The sequence below is a fragment of the Chelonia mydas genome, chromosome 3, assembly GCF_015237465.2.
Source record: "Chelonia mydas isolate rCheMyd1 chromosome 3, rCheMyd1.pri.v2, whole genome shotgun sequence".
In the NCBI taxonomy this organism is placed as follows: Eukaryota; Metazoa; Chordata; order Testudines; family Cheloniidae; genus Chelonia; species Chelonia mydas.
The window spans coordinates 195,711,639-195,730,971 of NC_057851.1; the positions used below are offsets into that span (position 1 = coordinate 195,711,639).

The following is a 19,333-nucleotide window of genomic DNA, read 5'->3' on the forward strand; positions in this document are numbered from 1 at the left end:
TCTCCTGCTGGTAATAGCTTATCTAAAGTGATCATCAAGTTGGGCCATTTCCAGCACAAATCCAGGTTTTCTCACCCTCCGCCCCCCCACAGACAAACTCACTCTCTTGCTGGTAATAGCCCATCCAAAGTGACTACTGTCTTCACAATGTGTATGATAATCAAGGTGGGCCATTTCCTGCAGAAATCCAGGTTCTCTCACCCCTTCACCCCCCTCCAAAAACCACACACACAAACTCACTCTCCTGCTGGTAATGGCTCATCCGAAGTGACCACTCTCCCTACAGTGTGCATGATAATCAAGGTGGGCCATTTCCAGCACAAATCCAGGTTTTCTCACCCCCCCCACCACCACCACACACACACACAAACTCACTCTCCTGCTGGCAATAGCTCATCCAAACTGACCACGAAGTGGCCCACCTTGATTGTCATGCACAGTGTGGGGAGAGTGGTCAGTTTGGATGAGCTATTGCCAGCAGGAGAGTGAGTTTGTGTGTGTGTGGTGGGGGGGGAGGGGTGAGAAAACCTGGATTTGTGCTGGAAATGGCCCACCTTGATTATCATGCACATTTAACAAGGACTCCACAGCCTGCAGCAGCCCAGCACTGGGGTTTTGCATTCCCATCAGCTTCAAGAGCAATCCCAAGAGCAATGAAGTTAGATTATATATTTTGAGAGGCAGTTTCAGTTTCTCAGTGATACCAAGGCTGAACTTGTAAAAACCTGAATTTTAATTGGTTTCAAAACTCCTGTTTCCAACTGGAATACTGGAAATATTTCAGTCAGTTTTAGCCTTTACAAAAGCTTGTTTCTACAAAATCTAACTCTGAATTTTGGGCCCAATCTGAGTTGTCAGTGTCTCTACGTCTAAATGTGGGTATTTGCGGTGAAAACATTCCTGGTATTGTCACAGCTGAGTGAATCAAACTTTTTGTGCTTCCTCCCTAGCAAAAGGAAACAATTTTAGTGGGCCATTCCCAATTTTCCTCCCCACATTTCCTAAAGCAAATTATAGTCTGGTGCACTGGCCACCCAGCCAATAAAGTCGTGTGGTTGCATGAAGTTTATACAAACTTGGAAAGAGATGGATAAGTTTGGATGAGTGTGAAACCCTGTGAAATTGAAACACAACAGCTTTGGTTACCTTTTATTTGTCCTTGTTTTACTTACTTCGCCAGTTCTGCTTGGAAGCAGAAAGGCCAAAATACCATCAGAAAAATTGTTCTTGGGACTAGAAGGAAGAGGCAAACTGGAAACGAGAAATACCAGATATCACATGAGAATAGCTATTGTTGAGAGGTTTCCAGCTCAGTTTGGTGGGCCCTGGGATTTTAGTTAATTTAGAAAGGCATCCCGATTTGGGGGGTACTTATCTGAACTCTGATCTTTCTCACTGCTTAAAATGGACATCTTTGTTGAGAATGGACATTTCTAAAGAAGAGAAAAGTAATAAACCCTCTTTGTCCAACAGTGCACACTAGATACACCCCTGCATATGTCAAAGTCCACATATGTTAACTTCATTAAAAACAAGAAAATCCATAGTACTGCACTGTAGGTTTATGATACATTAAGAGTCACATCAGGGCAGCCGTCGGCATGAGATCCAAGAAGGAATGCACTTTATGTTTCCAATTACAGATAATGCTCAATTAATGCACTGGATGGGAATGAAAGGGAGTCACTATTTATAAAACCCTTGCCTCTTTCTCTTCCTCAGATCCATAAATCACTTTAAAAAAAAACTTGACAAACAATTCAAGGGTTGCTCAGAAGCTGGAGGAAATTAATAACCAAAGGGTGCATATGCACTGCAATAGACTTCTTGTTATCATGTCAACAAACAAGAATTCTCAGAATTGGAGTGGCATCCTGCTCGGGTGACCAGATGTTCCGATTTGATAGGGACAATCCCAATATTCAGGGCTTTATCTTATATAGGAGCCTATTACCTCCTACCACCATCCTCATTTTTCACACTTGCTATCGGGTCCTCCATCATCCTGCCGTAGTGTCTTTTTGGTTATGGTAAATCATCTCATCTTTTAGAATAATATATAGAAACTTTGACCCCTTTTGCCTCCTTCATCACTGGGTTTATATAATTTGAAATGTATGGAAAGAAAAAGAGATTCACAGAGTTTACTCACCTCCTGTATAACACAGAAGTGCACTGTTATTCCAGTATTGAGCCCAATAACTTTTGTTTGACTAAAACATCTCTTCCAGAAAGGCATCTTGATCTGAAGAGAATCCATCACTTCCACTGGTAGTTTGTTTCAACAGTTAATCACCCTTAGTGTTAAACCTTAGTGTCTCCTTTCTAGTTTGAATTTGTTTGGCTTAGCTTCCAGCCATTGGTTCTCGCAATGAGAAAGAGAGTGAAATTGAGAGACTCACCCATGACTAGATGTTAGAACCTTCCTGAATTATGGACTAGATACTGTAAAAAAAAAATTAGAGGATTTAAAAAAAAAAAAAGTTAAAATAATAAATAATTTTAAAAGGTTGACATCAAAATGAAACATTTCAAAATTATCAAAACAAAACATCACATTTGACTGGAAAATATTTTTGGTTCATGAAAATTATTAAGATTTCAACTTCTCTCCCCAATTTGGGGGAAATTTGTTGATATCATGATCATTTCTGTGGGATGGGAAAAACGTTTCCCACCCACCTCTAGTGACTACATGATCATGCAATACTCTTAATTTCAAACCAAGGTTACTAATCCATGGCTGAATCCAGACAGGGGCAGCCTCAGCAGCTGCTGGCTTGTAGACGTTCTGCATCCATTCTGACACGGCAACTACAGAGGCTTCTCCCATTTCAGGAAGGTGGTTCCCCTCAATACTAAGCCAGGTCTCTTCTCAGGAGCATTGCTCCAGGGCCTGGTTCCGATGTCAGTTACAATGATGTAAATCAGGAATAATTTAATTGGAGTAAAACAAGTACCGGTGCAAGGGAGATCAAAATCAGGCCCACAAACTGCGCCCTGCTCCTATGCTATGCCGGTGGCATGGGATTGATAGCTGAGGTCACAGTGAGCATGCCCCGTGCATCTGCTCCTGTCCTAACCCAGGAACAGATTCTTTCCTTGCTGGCTAATGTCATTCACCCAAGAATGAAAGTGAAAAGAAATACACATGCTCAAAGCATTTCTCCTTGGCTGACAGCTCCAAAACGGAAGTCAGCCAGAGAGAGGAAAAGGCAACGCCGGGCCCCAAAGATCCATATCGCAGCGGAACTTGGGAGCTGGAAGGAGAAGAGAAGCACCTTCTCCAGCCATCAAGGTGAGGGCTCACGGCAAAATTAGGGAAGAGGTGAGACAAAGAGAGTTCTGGGCCCAGGCCCCTCTCACCGATTGCATTGCAGGACAACAGGGGTCATTCCAGACCTAGGAGAAACTCTTGCATATTGTGCAGTCTTGGACCTTGATTAAACAAAGCATTTGCCTTGATTTCAGCCACTGGCATAACAGCACCGGTGCAAACCCCTTGTGCAGATGGGCAAAGCTGATTAAAATCACAGTTTGCACCAGTGCCTGCTGATCCCCAATTTCAAGAATAAGTAAACTGCACCGATGCAAATCATGGTCTTTATCTGTCTACACTAGGGGTTTGCATCACCACAGTTACCCATGGCTAAAAATCAGGGCAAATCCCCCAAGGCAGACAAAGCCTCAGTGGGGAGTAGGGAGCGGACAAGATTTTAGACAGAGATTAATGACGCAGAGATCTGGACTGATCTGCAACTCCAGGCCACTGTGCAAGCCCCTTGCTGTGCAATGCTTTTTAATCTTTCGCATCAAGCCAACCAAAGTGAGTTAACCCACTACCCAGCCAGCAAACGTGGGTGTTCACTATTTCCCTGCTGTAGAAGACGGGTCTATTTTCACCTGGACACAACAAGTAACGTCATCCGCTAGTAATTTGGATTTTCTCTCTTCACTTTTTTTTTTTTTTTTTTTAAATCTAGGTCACCAGAAAAGTTCTTGTTCCATCGAAAATCCAGTCCTTTAGCAGCTCTTCATTCTGAATCAGACACATGTGAGGACAAGGTTTTTCCAATGCCAGAATTAGTTATGACAGACATGTGGTTGTCCTGTTAGGAGAAAACGGTCTGTTAAAAATACAGGGTCTGAGGAACATTGTTTCCCAGTAATCGGTTGCACAAGTTTAATAGCTAGAAATGGTTTCAATATTACATTTTCAATTTAAATAATAAAACCATATGTTAGTGGGCTAGCATCATAAAGAGATAATTCAGTTCAGGGACCTGTTACTTTGTTTTGGAATTAGATTAAGTCATAAATAAATACTACTTTTGTTCCCATCCAAACAGCCTCTTAAGACATTTTCCACCTGTTAAAGGACGTGTAGTATTGGGAGTCTTTCACAACAGTGGAAACTGGCTCGAACTTTCAACGCGTTTGTAAAAAATAAACCAATGTTGATTTATGAGTTGAACTATGACAGTGAACATGTAAGCAAATAAAAACAATGAACTGAGAAAAAAGCAAATATACTGTTGATTTGGCATTGCATGAATCATGCAGCCAAGCCCAAGAGAAAGAGAGATTCCCAGCTTCAGAGTGATGGATTGGGAAAGGGGATCTGATCCCTGGGTAATGAAATGTGAGGGGGTCTTGCCTTGTGCTATTGACCCAGAGGTAGCCCGGAGGAAAGTGATTACTTCTGACTGTGCAGTGTTAGTTAAAACAATCCCCTGGGCTCAAATATCAGCTATTAAAATAAATTCAGGAGACAGAGGAAGTGATGTTTATAAGTTGGAAGTTTGAGCCGCTTTTTAAACAACTGTGGATCTACATATTCTGAAATGGAAATGTGATACATTGGGAAGAGGGCAAAAGGAAATGACAGGAGGGTAAACCAAGGGTGAGCTAAAAGAACGAGGAGTACTTGTGGCACCTTAGAGACTAACAAATTTATTTGAGCATAAGCTTTCGTGGGCTAAAACCACTTCATCGGATGCATGCAGTGGAAAATACAGTAGGAAGATATATATATATATATATACACAGAAAACATGAAAAAATGGGTGTTGTCATATACACTATATAGTGTGTATATAAGGGTGAGCTGTTAGAGAGCAGGGAATCTGGAAGAAAAATTGTCCTTTTCCCCCCTTTTTCTTGAGACATTCTTGCAGGAGAAATTAAGGTACAGAATTTCTGATTTAAGGCCAGATTCTGGTAACCTGATTTATGCCAAGTATCATCTTGCTCTACAAGTAGACCCATCTGTTTACATGGGATTACTCACCGAGTAAGAGACTGTACAAAATGAGTAAGGGAGTAAGAAGTTGCCCCTTGTAAATGATAAAAAGAATGTACTGTTTTATAAACATGCCGTTACAATAGTTCTGAATATATTGCAATCTACGGCTGGAGGTTCGCAACTGATTACTGGAGCTGGCTGAAAATTTTCCCGGTGGAACATTTTTCCATAAGAAAATGCCATTTTGTTGAAACTGAAATTTTTGTTTGGGAATGTGTCAATTTCAACAACATTGTGTTTAGAAACAACATTGAAATAAATAATTTCAAAAAATTGAGTTTATTTTCATTATAAAAAAATAAAGTCAATCAAAACGAAAATTTTTATTGGTCCGAAGTGAATTTTTTTTTTTCAAAAATTTTATTTCACAGGAAATTTCAAAATTCTTTGGTTTTGTTCCTATTCGGCATGAAAACAAATGTCAAAATCACAGAATTTCCTGTAAAACAAAAAGTTCTGGTTCCCACCCAGCTCTATTGATTACCATTTGAGTGGCAGTCACTGGTAAAAGTTATTTAGCAATCCAAAGCTCTAATTTGGGAACCAGCATGGCTAGAAGAATACACTGGGATCAGGAAATCAGGGCACTGGTCTCAGCTGTGCCACTGACCTACTGTTTGACCTTGGGCCAGTTACTTCAACCCCTTTTCCTCTCCCACTCTTCGCCTGTCTTGCCTGTTGAGCCGGTGAGCTCTTTGGGGCACTGATGATCTCTTATTATATTTATAGTACTTAGCACTAATTGGGGTCACAAGGTGCTACTAAAATACAAACAGTAGTGTAAGCAAAAAGCATTATTACTGCCTCAGTCCATCTGGAGTTAAAGTTGACGGAACATTTTTACAAAATGTGAACTCAATCGTAATGCTAATCACTATAAACCAAGCCATGTTTGGTTTGCCTGTAGCTTTTGTTCACGTATCAATATTTGTGATTTAGAAACCACTGAGTTATCAGATACTTTTGTGCTGGACAAAGAACCAGGACTGGTCCAGCCTGGTTGCCCCTGAAGACACCACAGACAACACTGGTCCATCTACTGGAGGGCCACAGGCCATTGGTTCTTTTGTGCAAGAAGACAGCACCATGTAAGGGAGAAGATGGATTGCATGGGAATAGGGTGATGTTAAGCCTCCATAGTTTTGGACTGATGGATCAAACAGACATCCAAACTATGGACTAGATTTATGTAATTTGGTTAAGGGGAGGTTAAATTGTTGATCTTGTCGCTCATTGTTACCGCAGTAGTGCCCAGCAACTTCAGTCAGGATTGGACCCTAGTGTGTTTTGACACATAGGGTGAAATTAGCAAAAGGGCTCATCATTGGCCTGACTCTATTCCGGATGAAAGCAATTGTAAATCTTCTAGTAACTTCACTGGGCTCTGGATCAGCCACGATAAGAATTAGTGATGCTATGAGGTGGTGGTTGGAAACAGGTTGGTTTATCTGCTGCCACGTCATAATACCCAGCACTAATAACCAATCATGCCTTCAGCCTCCAACTTCCTTATCTCATCCAGCTGCTCAAAATTCTGGTCTGAAGTCCCACCCATCCCCTTTTGAGAGCCTGCCCCAATCCCCTAGGCTGTATTCTATTCGTGGAATAAAAGAATTTAACATCATACTCTGGAATTTAAGCCCATAGTATTTCAAAAACTAAGTACATGAGCAAATTCAAGGACTTCTGATAACTCATGGAAACCCTTTGAAAGGGAATGTATTTATGGCTAGGGAACATGACAAATTCTTAGCTATTTTCTTATTATCGTATAGTTATATTATTTCTTATTATAACTATGCTGTTTTCCCTATAATTATATAGATAGAAGGTACAATCCTAAATTGGACAAGATTATTTGTCTGAGCCCTGATTATGTACTGGGACTTTTTCAGGATGGCCGGGGCATTATCTTACTACTGTTCTTTGAGGCCAGGGATATACAGCAGCCTTTTCAAAACCAGCTGACTGGCTTCCCCACTCATCTGAAACCTCATTTGTCTATGATACAGATACACCGAAAAAATCTCCTTGTGTCCCCATGCACAGCCCTGTTATGTCCTTGTTTGGATTTAAGATGTCAACACCTTAATTTCAGGGAGAAATTCAGAGCTGTATTATATGTTAGTTTCCTCTACCCCTCTGTAGTTTAAAAGCACTTTCAAATGTGTAGGTGAGGGAAACAAAATGGGAGCCTTCTTGTATATAACTTTGCCTTTCAAACGTTTCTCTGAAATTTGATTATAGGCTTTCAGAGACAAAAGACATGTCAGTCACCCTGTCTGGAGTTGACAACAATGACCCTGACAATATAGTTGCTCAGGAGTACATCCTCAAATACTGCTCACAGAGATCCAAAAAGTATAGGACGTTTTAGCGGTTGAAAAGCGTATAGACTTAAAACACAAGAATACTGATTAATCTCTGCATCATGCTGACAAGGTTGGCCTGACCATTCTATTACCTTGTTTTTTCATGTATTGGTAACATCATCGTATTATTGTGGTGTTATCTGTGTGTCCTCCCAGGCTCTCATTAGTAGAGCTGAGCGAGTGCCGGAAAATGTGGTTGCGAAGGTTTGTCCTTAGAAAGTAATGTACCTGTGCGTCAATGGTATTCTTGGCCTCTTCTTTTCATTTTTGGAGTCAAAGAGTTTAAGGCCAGAAGGGACGACCAGATTACCTACTCTGACCTCTTGGATATCACAGGCCATCCACACCACACTGCACTGGTACACTAAACCCAACAAGCGAGGGCCTTGCAAAACTTTGATCAACATTTTTAAATTAAAAAAAAAAATTCAGTGAAAAACTCAAAATTCAGAACATTTTAACCAAGCCTAGCAACAATAACATGGGTAACAAATAGTCAATAGTCATTGCTTACTAGTTACTATTTTTACGAGGGGGAGGCAGCATGATCTAGTGGCTAGAGCACTGGACTGAGACTCATGAGACCTGAGTTCTATTCCCATTTCTGCCGCTGGGTGACTTTGGGCAAGTCATGTTAATAGCTCCTTGCCTCAGTTTCCCTATCTGTAAAATGGGGATAATAACACTGAGCTCCTTTGTAAAGCACTTTGCGATCTATTGAGGAACATATAAACTATGAGAGCTGGGTATTATCAGTGTTAGCTTGTAAACTAAACTATGTTTGCATAAACAGCTCACTAATAATTTTGAACAACAAATTATTAAACATGCAAGTAATTAGCAAACAAAGGCTACACTCATTCAATTAATCGGAGACTGCAGATAGGTTGGCTAATTTTCCTCACAGCACTATTTGTGCTCCAATACTCTGTTCACTGCATTTAAAGATATAATTTTGAAATCTAATTTGATAAGCGCATGTTTGTTTGCAAAATATTCATTAGGGTTCCTTTCAGTCTATAGCTTCCATCCCTGTAGCATCGGACACCCTCGTAAACTTTCTCTCTCTTTCCTGCCTCCCCAGTGCTCCTGTGAGGCAAGTAATTGATTAAGGATTAATACCCCTATTTTATAGATGGGGAACTGAGCCACAAGGAGATTAAGTGATTTGCCCAAGTTTACCCAGGAAACATATGGCAGAGCCAAGTTTGAGTTCTGTGTCTTAAGCACGAGCTCATCCTTATGCTTCCAAGCTGCCAGTGGCCCTGGAATCCATCTTGAACCACTTATTAGAATTATCTCCCTGAAAACGAATTGAAAGTCTAAGCGATCAGGAACTTTACCTAAACTTCAGAGGCAGGTTAATATGAGAGCGCTCTTTGTCCTGGTTCATTGGACAGGCTCTTCTGGCACAACCCAGAGCATTACAAACACTCACCACTTCTTTGTGGGACTACTTCATTAGACTGTTCCTACAAATCAATCTTTCTAGCTATCGGTTTCCAAAATCTTGTCCATAGTGGCTCTCATGAAAAACAGACATGAACAAAACTTGTGCAAAGCATAAAAAACAAAAAACCAACAACAACAAGGAAAAGTCTAGCAGTGAACGAACCTGGTTAGATTTGGAGGTTTGCTTCAGATAAGCATCTGAAAGCCGCTTGTCTGAAAGATATCCAAAATTCTGTTTTAGCTCCCCAGTGGCTTTTAGAAGGTGGCATTTGCAGTTCCCACATGACAGCCCACAGCCGAAATCGACAAGCAGCCAGCAAGACGATGATCATTTGTAAATGAGTCGGTTTACCTGTGAGCACAGCATGTGCCATAGTAAAACAAGAGAGATAATTAAACAAGGTGATAGACCAAAAGAGAGCAGGAGTCATTCTACTGTCACAATTCTTAAAAGGTTTAAAAGAAAATCCGACACATTGGCATAGACTTCGAGCAAGTACATCCTGGAGGAAAAGCTGCAAGTACATCATGACAGCAGTGCACCTTTATCCTCTTCTGTTCTTTGAGAGCATGGGGGGACTGGAAATGTTCTGCTCATTCGCTGTGCAAAGTAAGCGGAGACTAAGCCATATGGTGAAGTATTTTTCCCTCACTGGTACAATGTTAGGGTCTCCTTCGATGGAAGTTTTGCCTGAGTAGGGTCCCAACTCAGCCACAGATTTAAGCACATGCCGAACTTTAAGTACATGCTTAAGTCCATCAAAGCACAGAAGCAAGCACGTACCTATAAGAATGGCCACAAGTCTATTTCTATATAGCAAAGCACTTATGCAGGTGTTTAACTTTAAACATGTTGGAATTAAGCACAAGCTTAAAGCTTTGCGCTTTGCTGAATCGGGGTGAACTCCAGCATATGCCTAAAGTTAAATATGTGCTTCGATGCTCTGCTGAATCAGGGCTGAAGTGAGTAAGACATGTGCAATTAGGCACAGAAATATACCAACCAGTAGAAAGCCAAGAAGGGGGACTTCCTTACCTGTTGTGATTTGGGTCTGGAAAAGCGTTGGAAATCTCTACAGCTTCACGTGGGGAAAAAAACAATTTGTGCCACTGACAATATGAAGTCAGCAATGTACATTATAATATTGGCCTTTTTTAATAACAAGATCTTAAACCAACACTTGCTGTGATGGCTTTTTAAAGCCAGGCACTCATTATAGATGGTGGGCGGGGAAATGGTAAAGGTTTTTCAAAAATGTTTATGAAATTATTGCATGGAAATGTCTAAAATTTCAACAAATGTCACCCAGCGCTACTGGATCCATAGTTGGGACCAGATTGTGAACCCTTTACTCACACTTGTGAGGAGGGGCAGTCCCACTCCCCCAGGTAGTCCCACTGAAATCCTCACCAACATAAGGGCACCTCAATAAAAGTGGCCTGACTTTCAGAGGCACTAAAGGTTATTTTCAGTGTAAACTCTGGGGACTTGGCTCCAATGCAAATCAGGCCTCTTTTAATAAAAGGGGAGAGTCTCAAAACTGTTGGCCTAACTCTGCTTCCGTTGACGTTAATGGCAGGTTCACTGTAAATAGCTAACGAGATGCAGAGCACTGCTGTAACAGTTACTTCTGATTCAATGGGAACAGAGATAGGCCAGGCCTGAGTCCTTTTGAAAATCCCCGTGTAGGTACCTGAATATAGACTAACTTCAGTCACCCAAATTTGAACAAAGATTTTCGACGGAACTGGCATTTCATTGGGCCTTGGCTGCTTAGCCACCTCAAGCTATATTTGCAAACCCCAGACTTTGGGTTTAATAATTCCTGAATTTAAGCCCTTCTAGCAATACTACCTGCAAGCACAATGTGCTGTCCATCACTATAAAGTGTGTCCTTTGTTAGAGGCTGGCTTGAGTAAAGAGAGAGAAGTGACAAGGTGCCCCAATATTCTCTGTCCATTATATTTTAGCTACATGTTAAGGAGTAAACTACATTAAGCAGATGTATGGGCCTTAAAAGGAATACGGCTGGCCCAGCTGTATGGCACGGTGATGTTCTGCAAGGCAGCAGTGTTCTTCTGCCAAAGAAAGGTCTGCTTTGAAAGACTGTTGTAGTACCTGTGGGATGAGTGGGCGACACTCAAGAGAGTAAGAAGGAAGATGAAATAAAAGTATAAGGAGAATACTAAATGATAAAACAGAACCAGAGCAGTAATCCCTAATTCGGACTATGTAAATAACACTCTAGAGGCCACACCCTCTTTCTAAGATTAGACTTCCTTGGTGTACATATTTTACATACATAAAAACCACTGCACACCGTTTGCTAACCCATCGGCCTAGGACCACAGCACAATTCTAAGATTTAAACACGCCGGTGATAAATGTGCTGTTATTCTGGCTGCAGCGTGTTATTTCTGGGGTATCAAGTGAGCTCTTATTATAAAAACAGAAAATTGGAGTTACATCTGGTGACTGACGCATGTGACGGTATCACTGCGAGGAATTCCCGTTTCCTGAAGCTTTTCAATTAACTTGGTGCACTTGCCTTCAGGTGCGACACACTTCGTTTTTCAGTGGCGCCCCCGCTTCCAAGCTGTAAATCAATGAGTAGGTTATTGTGCTTTTGTAGGAGCACTTTTACCAGTAAAATGAAACAGCAAATTATAAACCCCAGGGAGATTTATATAGCACGAGTTGATGAAACGGTTACTTTCCCCTTCCTATGCTCTTTCAGAGAGGCAGGTTAAAAATAGCTGGAAATTTACAAGAATCTCAAACCAAATCTGAAAACTACAACCTCAGCAACTTGCTGGGCTTGGCCTAGCAAGCGCAAGATTTACTGTTTGCAATTTCTTCAACTTGTTCAGTCATTTTTATTATTTTTTTTTTCAAATGCCCCTCTCCCCAAGTTGATGACAGACCTGGCAAAAACATCTGTGCAAATAAAGCAAGGAAAAGACTAGGGAAACCTTGGCAAAAAGCCCTGTGTGTCTGTTATGGAAAAGAGATACGATGAAAGCATCCCTTACCGCTCCACCCCAAAGTCTCCCAAGTTCTAATTTGTCACCTAGGATATTAGGACTCAATCATTATTGTTATTAATTTGCACTGCTGTCAGGCCTAGAGGCCCCGATCCAGGATCAGGACCCCCAGCATGCTAGGCATTGTGGGTAAAATTTTCAAAATCATTTAAGTCTAATTTTCAAAAATGGCTTCAGAACCTAAGTCTCATTGAAAAAGCAGCAGGATTTTGAGGATCTGGGCCTAAGTCCTGAGGTAATTTTTGAAAATGAGATAGGCTCCTTAATCACTTAGGTGATTTTGAAAATTTTAACCCATGTAAAAAGGTGGTGTCTACCCCACCAAGAGCTTCTATTCTAAGGCCCTGATCCTACAGAGGCTTACTCACAGCATAGGCCGTATGCACTGAGTAATCCCATTGATTTCAATGGGACCGTCATACGGTGCCTAGTTAAACAAGTGCGTACGTCTTTGAGGGACTGGGGTCTAATCCCATGACAAGAATAAGCAGGTGAATACAACAAAGAGACAGGAGGAGCACAAGGTAACAGTGAGGGGATTGTGACAAAGAGCAGTCACGGGGCAGGGTGGGGGATGGGAAGCAAATGTTCCGTATAATTTCTATGCACACCCGTTGATTTTATCCCTGCCTGAGACATCTGATAAGTGCACTGCTGACAACGTCAGGATCTGCCTGCCAGTATTTTCCATTCTGAGACGGTGTCAGCTCGAGTTCAAGCACTTGGCAGTGGCTAGTGGCATGGGGCTCTGAGACTCTCGATTTACCCCTCAGTCCCTGAAGCACTGGTTTGCATCTCCTTTTGCCCCAGTGGCATTTGTGACTGAATCCAGTCGTCTCTTCTTTACATGACTGAGATGTCCTCATTTCCTGTTTGGCCTCTCTCTCTGTTCATACTGCCGGAGTCCCGAGTACAAACACAAGCTGGCTCTCCTTCTGAATCATTCCTGACTCATGGCCTTAGCAAGGAAACACCAGATGCCCACCCGTCTTGGGACTGGCTTCTTTATTGCCCTTCCAGAAGCCCTCGAGGTCTGGCAATAAAATGACAGAAACCCCCAATAATTGCATCATCCCCCGCTCCCTGCTGAGACCTCTGCAATAATATATGACACACCATTCACAAAGCTGAACTCCCTGTTCACATCAACATCTCTGTATTTTAGAATGATCAGCAAACCTGTTTCCTCCTCTCCCTCTTCGCATGGGACACAGTCACGTAAGCAATGAACAGCTCATTACAAATCCACTTACCCAACCTTGCATCCTTCCCTGCTCTGCATTTCTGTGCTCAAGAGCCCTGTATTTTGCTACCATTCTTAGAAAACTCCTCTTCCTCTTAAAAGGTGTTGGGCCTGATCCTGTTGGGATCTGAATACAATTGACTGTGGAAAACAAAACAAAAACAAACCGATGAAGTGAGCTGTAGCTCACGAAAGCTTATGCTCAAATAAATTTGTTCGTCTCTGAGGTGCCACAAGTCCTCCTTTTCTTTTTGCGGCTACAGACTAACACGGCTGCGACTCTGAAAATTTTCCCTGTGAACATTGTTGACCAAAGCTGTTTGTCTAATTTTTTCCACAATATTTTCCAGATTTTTGTCAAAAAACAAAAAATGGGGCTTTGTTTTTGTTTTGCTTTTTTTTTGACAACTAAAAAGGTTTTGGCAACCCCTCCCCTTCCCCCCAACACACACACATTTTAGCTGAAAATTGAAAAATGTTTGGTTGTTGGAAGAAAAATGATTGATTTCGTGGTTTCCGATGGAAACAAAAATTGTTGTTCAAGAAAACAGATTGTGTCCACAAAATGTTTCATTTAATCGAAAACACAATTTTCTCTGGGAAAAAATTTCAACAGAACATTTTCCACTAGCCCTCTCATTTCAGTTCTCCTGCCTGGTGATACCCTCATCCCTCTGCAGTTGTTTAAATTCTGCCCATCCGTACAACATTGTTCATAGCCGGTGTCTGTATTTGCCTGAAAATCTTCACAATAAAAATAAAGGCAAAGGCCCAGATTTTTAGAGGTATTTAGGCACTGCTCAGCTGAGCATTGCCATGGAGCTTAAACCTGGTATTCAAAAGTGATTTAGGCACTCAGGAATCTAAATCCCCTTGACTGTCTATGGGATTTTGGCACAATGTTCATAGGGAAAGTTTTCAGAACAATGTTCCCTCTGAACTTGACAGATGGTTTTCCATTCACTTTAATAGAAACAGAAATAAGCCAACATGGAGCATTTTTGAAAACCCTCCTGTGACAGTGCTGTAGATCCCGCACACATTTTTTCTTTTGCCACATGGGGTTTGTTTTTGCCCCGTTACATATGCTGTGATGCCAACACATAATGGAATGAACAAGGTGGTGGCGGGGGAGGGGAGGGAAGTTCAACATTAACTATGACCCGGCTTGGCTTTGTAGGACACAGTCAAAGGCAGTGGTCTAGTGACTTAGGCCGTGGAGTGGGACTTGAGACCTGGATTCTATCCTTGGCTCTGCTAATCAGCCACTGAGTGACCTCAGGCAAGTTACCGTGCCTCAGTTTCCCCATCTGTAAAATGGGAATAATGATACGGACCTCCTTTGAGATCCGCTGATGAAAAGCACTAGATCAGAGCTAGGTGTCCCTATTACCATAAATGGAGCATCAGACTCACTCCTACAGCAATTTGATCACACAATCTTCCCACTGAAGTCCAGACAATTAGGAATCGGACCGGATTTTGTCTTGCCCTCGGGTGGGCTCTAAGGATTTAAGAAGGGTGCAGGAAGCTTCCCTTCTTCCACCCGCGAAGCTCGTGCAAGTACAAGTAGCAGTCACTGCACTCCCATGGAGCTCACCTCACTCCACAGGAGGCAAGGGGAGAAGGCGGGGCCATGACTTTGGGCACTTTCTGCAGAGGCTGTGGTGTCCGCTGGGATTAATGCCGGCACCTGCTCCAAAGGATGGTAACCCCCACCCACTAGAGCACTGCAGTGATACACTGTCCCCGCATAGAATCATAGAATATCAGGGTTGGAAGGGACCTCAGGAGGTCATCTAGTCCAACCCCCTGCTCAAAGCAGGACCAATCCCCAATTAAATCATCCCAGCCAGGGCTTTGTCAAGCCTGACCTTAAAAACTTCTAAGGAAGGAGATTCTACCACCTCCCTAGGTAACACATTCCAGTGTTTCACCACCCTCTTGGTGAAAAAGTTTTTCCTAATATCCAACCTAAACCTCCCCCACTGCAACTTGAGACCATTACTCCTTGTCCTGTCCTCTTCTACCACTGAGAATAGTCTAGAACCATCCTCTCTGGAACCACCTCTCAGGTAGTTGAAAGTAGCTATCAAATCCCCCCTCATTCTTCTCTTCTGCAGACTAAACAATCCCAGTTCCCTCAGCCTCTCCTCATAAGTCATGTGTTCCAGACCCCTAATCATTTTTGTTGCCCTTCGCTGGACTCTCTCCAATTTATCCACATCCTTCTTGTAGTGTGGGGCCCAAAACTGGACACAGTACTCCAGATGAGGCCTTACCAATGTCGAATAGAGGGGAACGATCACGTCCCTCGATCTGCTCGCTATGCCCCTTCTTATACATAGATACTGCCAAAGTGGTACAATCTATCTAACCTTTAAGGCTTAACTCTATCCTCATTACACCTGGATAGAGAAGTCAATGGGACTGTTCACATGAGGGTGCCCATCCATTTCCCTGCGTTCATCAGGATATTAAGGACTAAAGGAGTTAAAGCAGTGAAGCAATTATTCCAACCAGGGCTGCTTGAAAACTTTCTGTCCAAAATTTTTGACAATGGAAAACTGGGCTTTCGACAAAACGAAGAGTTTTAGCAAAAGTGTCTACTTGACTTGGAAGTTGTCAATTCTTCATCCGAAGATCTCCAAATCAAACAGTTTTGACCCAAAAAACTCAGCCAAACATTGTCCAGCTGTGGCAGTTTTTGACTGAAAAAAATCGTTATTTTTCAGTTGCTAGAAAACCATTTTTAAAGAAGTTATCAGGGTTCTTGGTTTGTGAATGAAAAGTCAAAATTTTCTGGAGAAAAACCCAACCTTCTCCTGCAGTGACACATTCACCATTGGCTTATGCTGGCAAAATCCCAGACACAGTGCAGAAAGTCTGCTGTGGGGTGGAGGAAAGTGGTTGTGACCTCCTCTTTTCAGGCCATCAGCAAATGCATTGATTCACTGCATCCTTTAAGAAGCTTCCACCAGTGGTGCATCTAAGGAGTCTTCAGTAGAAGCTCAAGCTACCCCAGCCAGCAGAAGCACAAAGTAGGGACTGGTAGAAACTCCTGGAGCCCTGTGCCATGGATGAAGCCAACTGGAAAGAACTGAGTCTGTCTCCCTAGTGCAGGGAAGGAAAGTTTGCATTTCCTTGCACCATCTGGGGTGAATAAGGCCCACAGACGATTGCTGCTGTTGCTCCAAACCTCACAAATGCTTGTGCGTCCCTAGCTCGTAAATGTTCACAAATGGTTTGAGTTTCTACACTCATTAGGGCTTAGAGGGGTCATTTGTCAGGACCAAAGAAGTCCTCCCCAAGAACTCTGTGTAATAAGTCAGCAGCTGTCTGCAAACCACGAGGAGACATTTGTTGCAGTCAGCCCAGCCTGCTGTCAGCAAGCAGGCCCCTGACCAGCTCTAGTAAATGTTTTACTGATTTAATATTAAATTAACTGTCCAGGCAGCAGGAGTGTGTTATTTTTAATGGTATTCTGATAGGAGGGACTGCGCTTTGCTAGAATGCACCTGTAAAATTAGGCTTGCATAGAATTCTGCAAGAGCCGTAAAACGTAATGCCCTTTGTACAGAGCTTTCAAAAGCTAGACATGGGGAATGTTACATGATTTCAATTTGCAGCACGTCCAGTGACAGAACTGGGTTTTTCGAGGAAAGGAGGGAACTGTGTGCTCTCTAAGAATCAAATGCACTTGGTCTTGAATTTAACACCCCAATTCATCTCTGCACTGCCCAGAGCAGGCGGCCTGTGAGGAAGTGCAGCCATGGAGTAGGGTGGTATTTAGGAAATCTGGCTTCTATTCCTGGATAAACTTGGTGACCTTAGGCAACAATAATAGCTACCTCCTATGTAGTGTTTTTCACCCACAGAGATTAAAGCACTTTATGAAAGTGGAAAATATCATTATCCAGCTGTGGGGATTAAGGCACAGAGAGATAAAGTAATTTACTCAGCATCATCCAGTAGCTGAGGCATAAACAAGAACTCAGCTCTCCTGACCTCCAGTCCCATGTTCTAGCCACTGGGATATACTAGCTGCCAAAGGCAACATCAAGAGGTGAGACGGGTTCATGCAGTAGCATCCGCTCCTAGAGCCACCGTGCTTGAGAAGATGATGGTCACGATTGATCTCATTTACACCTGTTTCAATCCAGAGCAGCTCCCATGAAATCAGTGAAATCACACCAGTGCAGAACCAAGAGGAGCGTAGAATCAGGCGAAACGTCCACAGGAGATGTGGGGAGTGCATACTGGAACAGAAATGGGACTGCTTGTATGAGGTTTGCTGTCCCTGAGGATTTTCAGCAAGTATTCCACAGGATCAACCTCCTCACAACTAAGCGCAAAAAGAACAAAAGGAAAGAACATGAACCTAATTCTCAAGCACCAACTTTATAACATCTTAGAATGACAAAGGAACATAGCAACAACAACAACTTAATGTGTACAACAGAAGATGGCCACCTGATAATCCACATATATAATCTTCACAGTTATACATCGACATAAAGAGATATTAAATCTCAGCAGGTCAGTCCCCACAGAAACACAGTCAGAAGTAACTCAGAGCTCCCAGAAGCTTAGGTTCAGTTAACCTGAGTCTCCGTTACAGTCTTTGATCACCAAAATCTACACCAGGAGTGGGCAAACTACGCAGTCAACATCCGGCCCGTCAGACCATTTAATTCGGCCCTCAGCTCCCGCTGGGGAGCGGGCTCAGAGATTGCTCCGCTCTGTGCGGCTCCCAGGAAGCAGCCAGCCTGACCCCCCTCTGGCTTCTACGTAGTTGGAGGCGTGGCCAGGCAGCTCTGCACGCTGCCCCGTCTGCAGGCACCGCCCCCGCAGCTCCCACTGGCCGCGGTTCCCAGACAATGGGAGCTGCAGGGGTGGTGCCTGTGGACGGGGCAGCGCGCAGAGCTGCCTAGCTGCGCCTTGGAGCCGGAGAGGGGACATGCTTCCAGGAGCTGCTTGTGGTAAATGCTGCCCGGAGCCTGCACCCACAACCCGCCCGCTGTGCCCTACTCCCCTGTCACAGCCCGGATCTCCCTCCTTCCCTCCGAACCCCTCAATCCCAGCCCGGAGCCCCCTCTTGTACCGCACGCCTCCTAGTCCCACCCCAGAGCCCGCACCCCCAGCCAGAGCCCTCACCACCACCACCACCCCTGTGTCCCAACAGCCTGCCCCATCCCTGATCCCCCTCCCGCCCTCCGAACCCCTCAGTCCCAGCCTGGAGCCCCCTCCCGCACCCCAAACCCCTCATCCTCAGCCCCATCCCATAGCCCCCCTCCCGCACCCTGGACTCCTCATTTCTGGCCCCACCCCAGAGCCTGCACCCCCAGCTGGAGCCCTAACCCCCTCCTGCACCCTTACCCCCAATCTCGTGAGCATTCATGGCCCACCATACAATTTCCATACCCCGATGTGGGCCTCCGGCCAAAAAGTTTGCCCACCCCAATCTACATGGTCTGCTGAGTCAAAAGCATAGCAACATCTTCCCTCCACTTGCTTGCAGAAACCTCCAGCTGGAACCCATGCGGACTCTGCCACCTCCTTTGCTGAAATCACTCAGTGGCCTAGTCAGTTAACTAGTTAACCAACCGCTCAATTTAAGTATGTAGATAAAAACAGCAAGACAAAAAGCAGAGAACAGCAAAATATCATTGACTCTTTCCTAATCATCACATTTAAATGAGAGAAGAGTTGGTGACTCATAACTGCTTGGGACAATTTAACTAAAACAGTTTGGCTAAAATCAAATAACCATCCAAGTATACAATTAAAATAAAATAAATTCGTTTTCCCTCCCAATTTCTCCATTGTGTAATTAACACTGCCAGGGCTACCCTGTTGGAAGGTTAATGAACAGTATCACTAGCCTGCTGCAAAATGCTTCAGAGGTAGAGGAAA

General features: G+C 43.3%; 1 long non-coding RNA gene across 2 annotated transcripts in view; it reads right to left on the bottom strand.

Moving 5' to 3' along the window:
• Positions 1-1,398: 1,398 nt before the first annotated feature.
• LOC114021527 overlaps positions 1,399-19,333 on the bottom strand; it is a 57,448-nt gene continuing 39,513 nt past the window's right edge. The window contains exons 1-5 of one of the 2 annotated variants that reach the window (XR_006289962.1): positions 13,428-13,561; positions 11,597-11,726; positions 9,293-9,481; positions 3,904-4,109; positions 1,399-2,445 (exon numbers count right to left, since the gene is read on the bottom strand). This is a non-coding gene — a long non-coding RNA (uncharacterized LOC114021527). Of the gene's footprint in view, positions 2,446-3,903; positions 4,110-9,292; positions 9,482-11,596; positions 11,727-13,427; positions 13,562-19,333 lie in introns of those variants that run through there. The other variant, XR_003566053.2, reaches the window with a different exon arrangement.